The sequence below is a fragment of the Cydia fagiglandana genome, chromosome 7 (assembly GCF_963556715.1).
Source record: "Cydia fagiglandana chromosome 7, ilCydFagi1.1, whole genome shotgun sequence".
Taxonomy (NCBI): domain Eukaryota; kingdom Metazoa; phylum Arthropoda; class Insecta; order Lepidoptera; family Tortricidae; genus Cydia; species Cydia fagiglandana.
In genome coordinates this window covers 7,919,552-7,933,707 of record NC_085938.1, presented here as the reverse complement: position 1 = coordinate 7,933,707, position 14,156 = coordinate 7,919,552, and positions in this window count along the sequence as shown.

Genomic DNA, 14,156 nt, shown 5'->3' with positions numbered 1-14,156 from the left:
CGTCTGCTTAACACATTGGCACCGTCTGTAGGAAATTCATTGAGTGCATATTATTATATTATATTGTGTTAAGCAGTACAGAGCGCGTAGCCAATGTGCCAATGGTTAACGCTCCGTAGCGTATCGTAGTCATCTTTCTCTAGCACTAGTGCAACATTGACGGTTGCGTTTCGTTCGCTACGGAGCGTTAACGATTGTTCGTAGGCTCCGCACCCAGATACCTCTCTATAGTGAAACTAGCTACAGCAGGTTCATTATTTTAATGGAAACGCGACAATGTATAGACATGGGGCCGTATGAAAAAAAGTAAATCCTTGTGATTATAGGTATAAGAAGTCACTTCAAAAGAAGGTATAAGCTAAGCATTTATACTTTATTCATCTATGGATATCCTTTACCTTCTACTCTGAAGTGAATTACTGCGTTTGAAGCGAATGCTTTGGCTGTCATTCGAGTACTTTATTCATATGATTGAAATGAGCAAAAGGCCCGGAGTAAATCGTTTTGCTTAGCTTTAAACTTTTAAAGTATTAGCATTTGACCATGTATCTTTTTGTCAAATTTGACGCATTTAATACGTATAGAAGTGAATGCTTATACTTTTCTTTATTCATACGGCCCATTGGCAGTCTTTATTTTACTAGTCTCTGCTTTTAAGATGGCCAATTTCCTAGACCATGGGGTATGGGCAATCGCCGCCCTTACTGCCTAAAGGTGGCACGTGATCGCTCCGAGAAGCGGGGTTGATCCATTCACTTTTTTTTTTCTTGAGTTACCAGTATAAAGTCGGGCTTTGCAACATAAGCGCCGCATACAGATAATCAAATGTTATATGTATTATAACCTATTATAAGGTGTTAGCGAACGGGCTCCTAAATACTTTAGACTGTTGAAAAACAGTCTGCCTATCTGTACATGTGTGATACACTGTAAAAGCTATAGGTATATCACTCAGAGGGGTACAATTATTATCACAACTGTTATATACACTCACGTGAATTATTTGTCGCTACTGGCGGCGGCTGCACTCCGTGCACTGCGCACTGCGAACACTCGAGTCGATGAGGGACCCCCGAAGGGCCCGAAACATGTCGCCAGTATAGCGACAAATAATTCACGTAAGTGTATAACCGTTGTGATATAAATATTTTATAATATATTATGTCTCACGAAAGTTTAAATTCGATTAAGCATAGACTATTGACGATCCCCTTAAAGTAAACTACTTGAAATCAAACAATCAAAGCTTTTTCGCACGTACTTAGCCGGAGAGCTAGCCACGGAAAAAGGTATGAAATTTATAGAGCAACGAAATCCCTATAGTTAGTGTGCCATACTATCATTATTAATTAATCCGGGCAGCTGTTTAGCTGTGGGTGCGGGAGTGGATGGGAAACAAAGGGGTTGTAAAATCAATTGAAGGTGTGCAATTTATAGAGCTCTGTGTTTGGTGTGATATAATAGCTAATTATGTATTTAATTCAAATATAACAATGCCAGGCGTTTTATTTGGAGGAAAAGTAGTGCCAGATGATGAAAGTACACAATCCTTTGTGCGCCTGTCGAAGAGCACGAGCAATTTGCATCTAACTCACAATTGCTTTACGCATAGTGTCGTATGTCTTCTACTTTTTGTACTCTGTCACAGAATAAATAATAGTACTACACTGTTCAATTACGCCTAGGTAAGTGTTAGGAAAAAGTAGAAGACTCAAGACACTATGCGTAAAGCAATTGTGAGTCAGGTGCAATTTGGCCTGGCACTTGGCACCTGGCACTACTTTTCCCCCGAATAAAACGCCTTGCTTTGTTATATTTGAATTAAATACATAATTAGCTATTATACCTATCACACCAAACACAGAGCTCTATAAATTGCACACCTTCAATTGATTTTACAACCCCTTTGTTTCCCATCCACTCCCGCACCCACCGCTGAAAAGCTGCCAGGCGCCCGGATTAATTAATAATGATGGTATGGCACACTAACTATAGGGATTTCGTTGCTCTATAAATTGCATACCTTTTTCCGTGGCTAGCTCTCCGGCTATAGTACGTGCGAAAATGCTTTGATTGTTTGATTTCAAGTAGTTTACAAATTAGTGTTAAGTTAATCTAAGTTAGATAAGTGTTTAACTCGCAATGTTGCTATAAAACTAATAAAATTCTGCGTGGTATGTGTGTTTATGCATGTAGATATGCATGTAGACGTGTGCTCTATCATTTTAGTGCAAGAACTTCAATAAATTTATTTCTTTGTAATTTTGTTTTTTATTAAATAACCTCCAAACTGTAAATTGCTTGTTGTTTGTATATTATGATAAAATTAACTGATAACTGATAAAATTAGTTCGTTTTACATGTTATTAGGCGATATTTCCTAAAGAATTCTATACAAATTTTGTACATTCACATGCTATCGATAATTCTCAGGATTTTGCTATTGGCAAGTTGGTATTTGTTTTCTTATGTATTTTAATAAATGCAGTCTGCAGACAGGCTGCATTAATTAATTACATAAAAAAAAACTAACTAATTAATAACTAAATCCGGAGAATTACCGTAAATGTACAGAATTTGTATTGAATTTTACAGAAAAATATCCCCTAATAACATGAAATATTACCTAATTTTACAGGTAATAATACACAAACAACAAGTAATTTTACCTTGCCCATATTTAAAATCACAGTTTTCTTATGTAAAAATACATAAATTGTATCATTAATATTACCGAATAAAATGGAAAAATACTCAAAAATCATTAAAAATACATAAAGTTTGTGGTTAATTCACATACGCAAACTGTAATAAAACACATAATAATTCTGTAATATTACTGAATAAAAAGTAAATATACTTAAAAAAACATTAACAATACATAAAGTTTGTGTAATTTTACAGACGAAATCTGTAACAAAATACATAATAATTTGGTAATATTCCCGAATAAAAAGGAAAAATACTTAAAAAAATCATTAATAATACATGTACTTTGTGTAAATTCACATACGAAATCTGTAATAAAACACATATTAATTCTGTGATATTACCAAATACAATGTAAATATACATAAAATATCATTAATAATACAAAAACCTAATGTATTTTTACATACGAAATCTGTATCAAAACACATAATAATTGTGTAATGTTACCGAATAAAAAGTAAAAATACTCAAAAAACATTAATAATACATGAAGTTGGTGTAATTTTACAGACGAAATCTGTAACAAAATACATAATAATTCGGTAATATTACTGAATAAAAAGTAAATATACTTAAAAAAACATTAACAATACATAAAGTTTGTGTAATTTTACAGACGAAATCTGTAACAAAATACATAATAATTCGGTAATATTCCCGAATAAAAAGGAAAAATACTTAAAAAAATCATTAATAATACATGTACTTTGTGTAAATTCACATACGAAATCTGTAATAAAACACATATTAATTCTGTGATATTACCAAATACAATGTAAATATACATAAAATATCATTAATAATACAAAAACCTAATGTATTTTTACATACGAAATCTGTATCAAAACACATAATAATTGTGTAATGTTACCGAATAAAAAGTAAAAATACTCAAAAAAACATTAATAATACATGAAGTTGGTGTAATTTTACAGACGAAATCTGTAACAAAATACATAATAATTCGGTAATATTACTGAATAAAATGTAATCATACATAAAAATCATTACTAATACACAAACTTTATGTATTTATACATACGAAATTTGTAACAAAACACATAATTACTCTGTAATATTACCGAAAAAAATGTAAAAGTACGTAAGTGAAATTTTACGTATATGTAAAATTACATACATGAAATTTTACAGATTATGTAAAATTACATAAGTGAGATTTTTACATATCTGACAGCATGATTATGTAAAATTACATAAATATAATTTTACATAACCGTCAATTTGTTTGATTATGTAAAATTACATAAATGTAAAATTACATAATAATGAAATCAGGTCGATATGTAAAATTACCTACGCCTTGTAAAATTACATAATTATGTAAAAATACAGAAAAGTTAGGGCAACGAAAGTTGCCCTAAAATTATGTAAAATTCCCTGAATATTTTTAACAGTGTAGTGGGCCTTACTGCATACGCAGCCATATACGGCAGTTATAATATACAACTCTATTGATAGCTATTAGAATTCAATTTTAAACAAATATTTTTTGTGACATGACATGAAGTAAGGGGTAAGCTCAAATGTGACGTTTCACGGAAAAAGGTACCTTATAGCGGCCGGCACTTACGTCGCATAGTTAGCGCCGCAATAATATTGGAGCGGCGTCAATAATAGCGTAAACGCCAACCGCCATAAGGTACCTTTACCCGTGGGCAGGCGTGGCTCACTCCGCGATTTCGTCGCTTTGCTACAGGTAGCTAAAAGTACATCCGTTCGGCCCCAATTTTGGGGTTTGCCATAAGCCGCGCGTGGCGCTGTCGCCACCTAGCGGCCATATCTGTGCTGATCGTAACAGACGCGTTTTGTTAGGGAGTGAGTCTTCTGTACCTAGTACTATTATTTATTCTGTGCCGTGGGACGTCACAAATATATTTGTTAACCCTTAGGTGATAATCCGACTATATGATATATCTTAAAACTGTAGTCAGAACACAAGCTCTCACCTTTAACCCTCAAGTGCACTAATCGGCCATTACTGCGACCCGCCCCACGCCCTCGCCACGCTTCATTTGCAGCCAATTAAAGGGTTACCCTGCAAAATACCTGCAGTGGGAGGGTTTTTTTTGCTGAAAGCCTTCAAAACTGTGCTTCTTATGTGAAAATTAAGCAACATTTACGAGTAATATAGGTATTAAAATATTGAGCGACCCGTACACTACCTACTAACCTAAATACTACTTCCCTAAATAGACTACTTTCCTAAATAGGTCACCGAAAATAAAACCTGCCCAGCGATTTGTGTTGTACAAAAATACAATTTAATGACACCTCCTTTTATAGGAAAGTCACCACTGCTTTTTTTTAAATGTTTACTGCTTATTTAAATTAAGAGCCAACAGGAGTGGTCATTTCTCCATACAAACGTACTCCTCGTTTTCCTCCGTGGTTTTTGAAGCTAGAGCAATGATTTTTTCAACACAGATTAATATTGTCAATATCTGTGTCGGACCGTTTTGCTTTTTTTGTTTGATATTTTTGATTTTTAATGCGCTAGAGCCCTTCAAAAATGGCCAAAATGGCCTAATTGACTATGCCGCAATGATAGGCGTGGCATTCAAAACTGATATCAATTAGCCAAAAAAGCAAAACGGTCTGACACAGATAATTTCATAATCATTTAGATTTATAAATTTGGTTACGATTGGTTAAGTTTTGGAGGAGGAAACAGAGGAGTACGAAACCTCGATTTTTGAGATTTTTACGCAGGATTTTTCGCCTTGTCCTTATCGCACTACTTTTAGGTGCCACTTCCGTTAGCGAGACGGGTATATTTACCTAAAATATTTAAAACTCAGCTCCTGTTTCGTCTTAAGGTTGTAAACGCCAACCATTGGTAGAGTGCCGACAATAGAGTAGTTAAAATAACCTAAAACCCTCTAAAATGCAATTATAGTTTCTGACTCGTCTACAGACTGTCCTCACTTTTTCTTAATCACAACTGAAATTTAAAAAAAAAGGTTTTCGGTCCTCTATTCTTAATTCCAAAGGAAAAAGAACCTTGTCTTCTCCATTTTTAGTCCAAAGCTTAACAACGTCACTGATTTGATCGCGGTATATACTTTTTAGGGCCACTTGCACCATCCCACTAACCCGGGGTTAATCGGTTAAAGATGCAGTTACCATGGTTACCAGTATATTTTGACACTGATTTAACGGTTTAACCGCTTAACCACGGGTCAGTGGGATGGTACAAGTGGCGCTTAGAATAATATCGGCGCGATTCGGGAAATGAATTAGAGATGCACTAGATAAGAAATAGTAAAGATATGTGACGTTCCACGGCAAAAGGTACCATTGCCCCGACTGAATATTGGAGCGGCGTTAATAATAAGCGTAAGCGCCAGCCGCCATAAGGTACCTTTTGCCGTGGAACGTCACATATCTTTACTATTTCATATCTAGTGAATGTCTAACGGCGCGATATCTTAAAGTTCGAATCGCGCCGTTTATTTTTTGTTGTTTATTATTTACGCCAAAAATATGCACGAAAGTTCAGTGCCGTCAGTTTGTTTATTTACATAACGCCAGCTAAGCTGACATGGACCCCCCGGCATATTTACTCGCTAAACGTCTTTTCCAGCTCACCGGCCACTGAATCATATTCGTTGTGTAATGAAATTCGTTTGAATCACCCTTAATATTCATACGCACTGTGTTCGAGCCGATTTAGTTAGATATCCAAATTTCCTATGAGATGGCGCTGTTACAAACGCAAACTAGGTAACAGTAGTTCATCCTAGAAAATACATATATATGTAATGTCAAATATGAGAATAAATGATTGGTAATTGGTATGGTAACTAAGCAACTTAGAGAGTCAGACGTTGTTGCTAAATTAGAACATATAGGTAACGTTAATAAGCGTATAAGCGCGTTACTGTTTTATTATTAGTAATAACTAAAGCATGAAACTTTGCATCTAGCATTTCATAAGGCGTTTCAATAAACGCCTTACGAATTTGCGGACATAAATGGTAAGGCGCGTATTTTTTACATGTTTCTGCAAGTAGCTGACGGTCTTCCCACCGCTACACAACCGGCTGACAATTTTTAGGGTTCCGTACCCAAAGGGTAAAACGGGACCCTATTACTAAGACTTCGCTGTCCGTCCGTCCCTCCGTCCCTCCGTCCGTCCGTCCGTCCGTCCGTCCGTCCGTCCGTCCGTCTGTCCGTCTGTCACCAGGCTGTATCTCACGAACCGTGATAGCTAGACAGTTGAAATTTTCACAGATGATGTATTTCTGTTGCCGCTATAACAACAAATACTAAAAACAGAATAAAATAAAGATTTAAATGGGGCTTCCATACAACAAACGTGATTTTTGACCAAAGTTAAGCAACGTCGGGAGTGGTCAGTACTTGGATGGGTGACCGTTTTGTTTTTTGCTTTTTTTGTTTTTTTTTTTTGCATTGTGGTACGGAACCCTTCGTGCGCGAGTCCGACTCGCACTTGCCCGGTTTTTTTTTATTTACAAAAGCATCAAAACTATCATCTGACAAAGTATCAAACGGGAGGCGATGATTTGAAAAATGTTTTTTTACATGTTCATGTGATCAACTGACGGTCTTTTCACCGCGATACAGCCGGCTGACTATTTTTTTTTAATTCACGATAGCATCTAAACTATCCTCTGACAAAGTATCAAGCGGGAGGCGATGACTGACGATATTTGCTCCTGGCCCGCAGTTTTTGTCTTTTACTTCCATTAAGTTCGCCATTTGCACATTATTTTTAGGTTTTGTGCAATAAAGTTTAAATAAATAAATAAATAAACCGTTATTAGTGTCAGAAATAGTTGCTCAAAGTTTATGAACTTCGATTTTCGCGGTTAAAGCCCTGTTCATTTCCCCTGTCGCTTTTCCCTTCGCAGTGCGTATTCACCATTAGCGGATGACGCAGGAACCGCATCAATCACGGACCAGCCAATTCATTACCGCCACTCGGCGCAGATTGCGCGGACATATTTTAATTATTATACTTTATGTTCATAGGTTGTTGTCACAATTTTGTTACAAGCTTATTTGGAGTTATTAATATTTATTTGCACCCTGTTTTAGCTACCCGATTTGACGCCTTTGTCATATGGTTTTGACAAAAATACCAAATATTTAACGTTCTATACCTCATGTATGATATTTACAAAACTTTTAATAAAAAAAAAACGTTAAACATTGAACTGGACTGATATGAATTACCTCAACACCGAAATTTGTATTGTATAAAATCCAGTCATAAATAACTTGGGCCATGTAAAGGGGCCCGCTGTTTTACAGTCCGCCGGACGGTATCGGCCTGTCATTTGTTCGGAACTGTCAAAATTTTGTTCTAACTGACAGGCCGATACCGTCCGACGGACTGTTAATCAGTGGCCCCCTTAAGTGATTGATTAAATTTTAATTCTAAAAAATCAATTGCTACTAAATATGTTTGATAACGGACATCGAAACGGCGAGATTCGGGAAATGAATTAGAGATTAACTAGATACGATATAGTAAAGATATGTGACGTCCCACGTAAAAAGGTACCTTATGGCGGTTGACGCTTACGCTATTATTAACGCCGCTCCAATATTATTGCGGCGCTATGTGACGTAAGCGCCGGCCGCCATAAGGTACCTTTTTCTGTGGAACGTCACATCTTCATTATTTCATATCTAGTGAATATCTAATTGACTTCCCGAATCGCGGCGCCAGCCGCCATAAGGTACCTTTTGCAGTGGAACGTCACATATCTTTACTATTTCATATCTAGTGAGTCTCTAATTAATTTCCCGAATCGAGCCGAAAGTTCTCCCTAACTTCCAAGAATATATTCCATATCTATACATATATTGTAAAATACCGATTGTTATATATTCGGGTGACCACAAATATGGGATGTCTTCATAATGCCGACGCATTCTTGTCGGCATATGTGACAGCTCGTTGGAAGACAACTCGCAATTTGGTAAATGGTCGCATCGAGCTACTACAAATGGAGGGGGTGGGCCACTAAATATGAAAAAAAAATTGTAATATTTCTGAAAAAATGTTTCATCAAAATTAGAATTTTATAAATTCGAAATGCGCTCTAGGTATTAAATATATTCGCCTATACCTATCACAACAAAAAAACATCATTGGTGTGACAAAGGCGCAAAGGCTTCGGTGGCTCAGCCATCTTGAGCGAATGGGAGGTGATCGGGCGGTGAAAAGAGCGTTTGAGGGAAAACCGATAGGACGCCGCCCGGTCGGTCGACCTAGGTATCGATGGGCGGATGTGGTGGACGCTGATCTGCGCGAGCTCCGGGTTGAGAACCGGCGAGACACGGCACAGGACCGGGATCAGTGGCGAGCAGTCGTGTCGGAGGCCAAGACACACTTTGGGTCGCTGCGCCAGAGGAGTAAGTAAGTAAGTATACCTATAGGTTTTTGGTACTAAAATTAAATTATAATACAAAATAAAAACATTGCAAACAGTTTATATGTAGAACAAAATATGACTAAGTAAATAGGGTAAAAATGATAAATGATATTTAGCTAAAACAAGAACATTCTGATTAAATTGATAAATTTAGGCCTAATTGATTAATATTACAGGCATCACAGTAAGGAGTCGAGTTTTTGTACTCACCGGGTTGACTTTATGGCATTGTACATATGATGCGGACAAAGCCGGTCCCCTCATGGGTTCCGCCTAAAATGATTGGCACAAAGGCGGGCAATCCTAGATCCCCGGATGAGCCACCATAAATGATGACGACAAAGGCGGGCAGCTGCGTCAGCTACTCTCTCTCTCGTCTCTCTTACTCTAAACATGGGCCACCAACATGGGTTCCTGGCGCTTCCCTGGCGCGCAAGTACACATGTACTATAGGAGCTGCCCCAGCTGTCTTTCCTATGATCTAGTACTTAGCCTTCCGTATACTCTTGACCTGGAGACACGTGGCTGCGACGACCAGCTACCGGCCGTCGAGTGTGCCGTCGCTGCGCTCCGCTGACGACTCCAGCTCTCCTGCCAGCTGCGGGACGTACAGTCGCTGCCCTAGCGGCTGTGATGAGGATAGAACCCGTTCAGGGTTAGGACCACGTGACGTCGTTATTGAAAGGCACTGAATTTACTGAACTATTATATTAACTGAACTTAACTCTAGCGATACATCTTATTTTAATACGTAAACTACTGACTTGTTAACTAAGGGCCGCCTCGGCATAATGTATGACAATTATACTGAGGACAAAATGGCGGAGCTGACTTGACCTGTCAGCTCCGACCCGCGCCCCGGGCACGCGTCCACACGCAACGAGGAATCGAATAGAAGAGAGTGATGCAACGGGGTGTATGAATGTCCATTGCAACGAATGAATGAACGAATGAATTGACTGACTTTACTTATACCTTTTAATTACATTGAGCCATGGATTCTCGTTGATTTGGCGTGAACATTCCTGCGGGGCGGCCCCGAAAGTTGAGCGATTACATGAGCATTTATCAAAAGTTACCCTAACTTATTGATAATACAATGATGATGATCACATAAACAAATGATATAATATAAAGTGACCAAGTTGACACATGATAGAGCATCAGTACCTAGTAATTATTACAAACAATTGAATAACGAAATTGATCTACCATTGAATGAAGAACATACTTAAATATTAAAATAAACATGAGCAATGAAACCAAAGATGACTTATGAACTATTCCTTACAAGTTACTATACTTTATAGCTAATACATACAAGTTGAAAATGAGTCGGTTTAGTCTTACCGCTCTGGATTCCAAATTGACTAATTTGACAAGACATTTCTAGCACCCTTGAATCTCCAATTAACATAGCTTCTATGTTTAGGAAGGGGTGACAGATCATAGTTCATGAACACACATTGAAAATTAACATAAGTCATATGAACACACCTTTATGTTAACATTGAAATAATTGAAGCAATTATAATTGATTACAGAATCAGTTGAAAATAGTTTGGAATGTGAGTTGAGTTGAAAACGTGACGAACATTCTAGTGTCCTTACAAGGACATTCTGGCATTGAAAGTAATTATGAAGAATAATGAATGAATAAACTAAATTGAACCTTGTACCTGAATTGATGCGACGAAGGGTGGGCACCCTCGTCGAATGACAAACCGTGTGAACACCACAGTGACAACCTCAAAGCTCAGCGGCGACACTAGCCTGAGATGTACTTTCCCGGTATCTAAACACATGAAAAATACAATTTTAAGCTTTGACTGAGTGAGCATATTGATACGACTACTCTAAACTAGTAGAAGGTCAAATCTGCCATTAGCGGGTTTGAACTGTAGCATTGAATCTGAAATATGACATACAATCGCAGACTACCTACACGATAAAACTGACGTCGCATCGACGAATCCAAAATGATTATGCTGAAATATTAATATAAATGGGCAAGGTCCCATTTGAAACATGACGACCCTATTTGAGCCGTGACCTACTGAGTTCAATGAACCTGCTGTACCAACAGCTGATTGCATTTCCGCAGCCGTCCTCCGACGCGAATGCAATATGTCCCAAAACCTTACAACTTCCTCGTAGGTGTTCGTGAACATATGATCCAATGGTTCGTGTCCTCACGATTCCGTCGCTAGTGAATGTAGAACGGAGTACATATTCGTCGCTCCCTCGGCAATCGAATATACTTCCATTGCTTGACTTAGCGGCAGCAACATACGTTGCAAATATCCATTTCTGACATCCTTGACATTCGATGATGACTGACATAATCTGACCACAACATACATACATTTCAGTAGTTCATCTCTCACATGAACTCTTCCTGTTTTGCGTCAAAACTGGGATCTAGGCAAGCTCTGCTTCCTCTGAATGAATCTAGAGCATGGCGAGTGCTTTGGGTTCGCCAAGCTGGGTCTGTCTGCCAGCAGCGGCAGCTGTCCGTATCTTTGCCTCTAGGCAAGCCTTTAGTAATGAAAGTATACGACCTTTCTCTTTCGTGGTCCGCTGGGTGCTCCGTCTGTCCTACGGACGGTTCCACCTTCCAACTTCCAAGACTCCCTCGAGTCAGGCCGCATGGAGACTGCTGTCCTTGACTGAAGTTCTCCTGCTGCGCTGATGATGATGATGGACGAGTCTGCATGACTTCCATCAGACTTGGCCGAAGCAGGTGCTGTCGTTCTCAACACCTGGAATGTCAGTGAGTATCCTTGAAACAGTGAAATATAATTGAACACATATTTTCCCATATGGATGTCCACATCCTGAATCTTATGACAATCCAATCAAATCCTCAAGCTTGATATTGCTACAAGGTATTTCCTTGCTAACTCATACAGATAGCTACTACGCTAATGATGAATACATAATTATGAAATTGAACATAATTGACTATTCAAGTGTGCTTCACACATTGACCATTGACTATCTATCCCATAGATATAACGAATGAAACATTTGATAGCGCTCCTTGCGCGTGCGTACCTACCCCAGGTCGCGTTATATAACTAGCCGATCAGCTGACCTACTGATTTGACTTGTGAGAAGGCCTCGCTCTTCTCGTCCTCTAAGTTTCCTCCTCCGGAACTAGAGCCTGATAATGATTACCTATTTGAATTGAGTGACCGCTTTCCCTGGTTTGACTTATTGATGTACTTGACGTGGCGTGGCGTGACGTGACCTCTGCTCCCGTCGTACAGCAATGAGCTATGCGCCAACAACTGACAATAAGCGCACCAGTCGCGCTCCATACAATCCAGTGCACAATGACTCCATAGGCACCAGAAACAAGCACCTGCGTTCCTTGACCAGGTCCTCCGCTTCGAGAACACCAGTGGTCCGACAATCTCGGACACACTACTGAACGCTGCTATCACTCGAGCAGCATGAGCATAATACGGTAACAGATTCACCTGATACTCGGTTCCTGGTCCACTGCCAGGACCCTCGCTGATGGCGTCGGCCTCCGCGCCTGACCAGCTGCACAGATATCTGCTCCCCCATTCACCGCAGGTGGCACATCCTGCTTCACTCCACTGCTCGGCCAGCAACTCCTGGTCGGCAACAGGCAACACTCCAAGTGACTGCCGCATTGCTCCAAGTGGCTGCTGCGTTGTTCCTTGAACAACATCCTTATTCTGACACGCAATCTCTGAAACATTATTAAAACTAATAAGTTTTGACAACTCAATGACAGCTGTTATACTTCTCCAGCTCTTGAATTGATTCCCGTTATATTGCAAACCTTGACCCTCAGTCAACAATTAAATTGAAATCTGAATATAAATTCCTACTTACTATGATTTAAAACTAAACGTAAATCTACCAATTTACTCACTTACTTTCATATGAATGACGAATCTGACAACTACTAACTACAATAGACAGAACAATATAAATATCTAACAATGATCGTTGATTAACCGCGTGATGTGAATATACCTAGGTACTAACTAACCTATAAATTGAACAAGCTAAACGTAAACAACAATTGACCACCATTCTGAGAATAACCCCGTCGACCCGTAAATCTACCTACGGCGTAAGAATAAAATAACAGGAAAACCAATCCTATAAAACTCCAATTGAAACATAACACTGATAATCGTAAACAGGTCTAACTCACCTGAGTTTATTTGATGACGCGTGCATTCCTTGAACACAGCTGCATTCCTTTGTTTACAATAATAACAATGTCTCAATCTACTTGAAATACAACAACTCAATCTCCGCGACCGAATGATAACCTATAATTTGACTTTGACGTATTTTTAATATGTCCTTGAACTAACTTGAGACATTGTTACAAATACTTACGAGTATTTATTTCCTATTAATGAATGAATATGATTAGTTTACACACTTTCAACTCACTCTGAATTTAACTTGAAACAATTTAAATCCATTCAAATGAATATGAGATTATAAATAACAATCAATACAGATCGATGTTTACAACTTGAAGTTGACAGTTACAATGACATGAATGAATGAAATGAAGAATGAATGAATGGTTGACCGAATGAAATAAGCACTTAAAGTCTTTAGCTGATGAGTGAGTCCCGTGACCGGTTGACCGAACGATCCGCGGCTGAACGGATACGATGACTCGAACTAACCGGAAGGTGGCGCTGCGAGCGCTCTCATCGTCTAACGCACTTTCCGATTTTAAAGATGGCCGGCACCCATCTAATTGACTTCGCACTTTTTTATGATCTACTTTTCACTTTTGCTCGTAAATCCGCACTCGAGCACCGTACGTACGCACTGAATTTAACGGCAAATGAAATAATGATGACACGATGACTACTTTGACGCGTTGATTATGTTGACCCGACGAAATGCCGACGCGACGCGTGCGCCGTGTTACGTAACCCGCCGTTTTCTTCGCCTACCGCGCACGACCTGCGTTGATTTCTTGAAATTTTGATTAATCTTGATAAA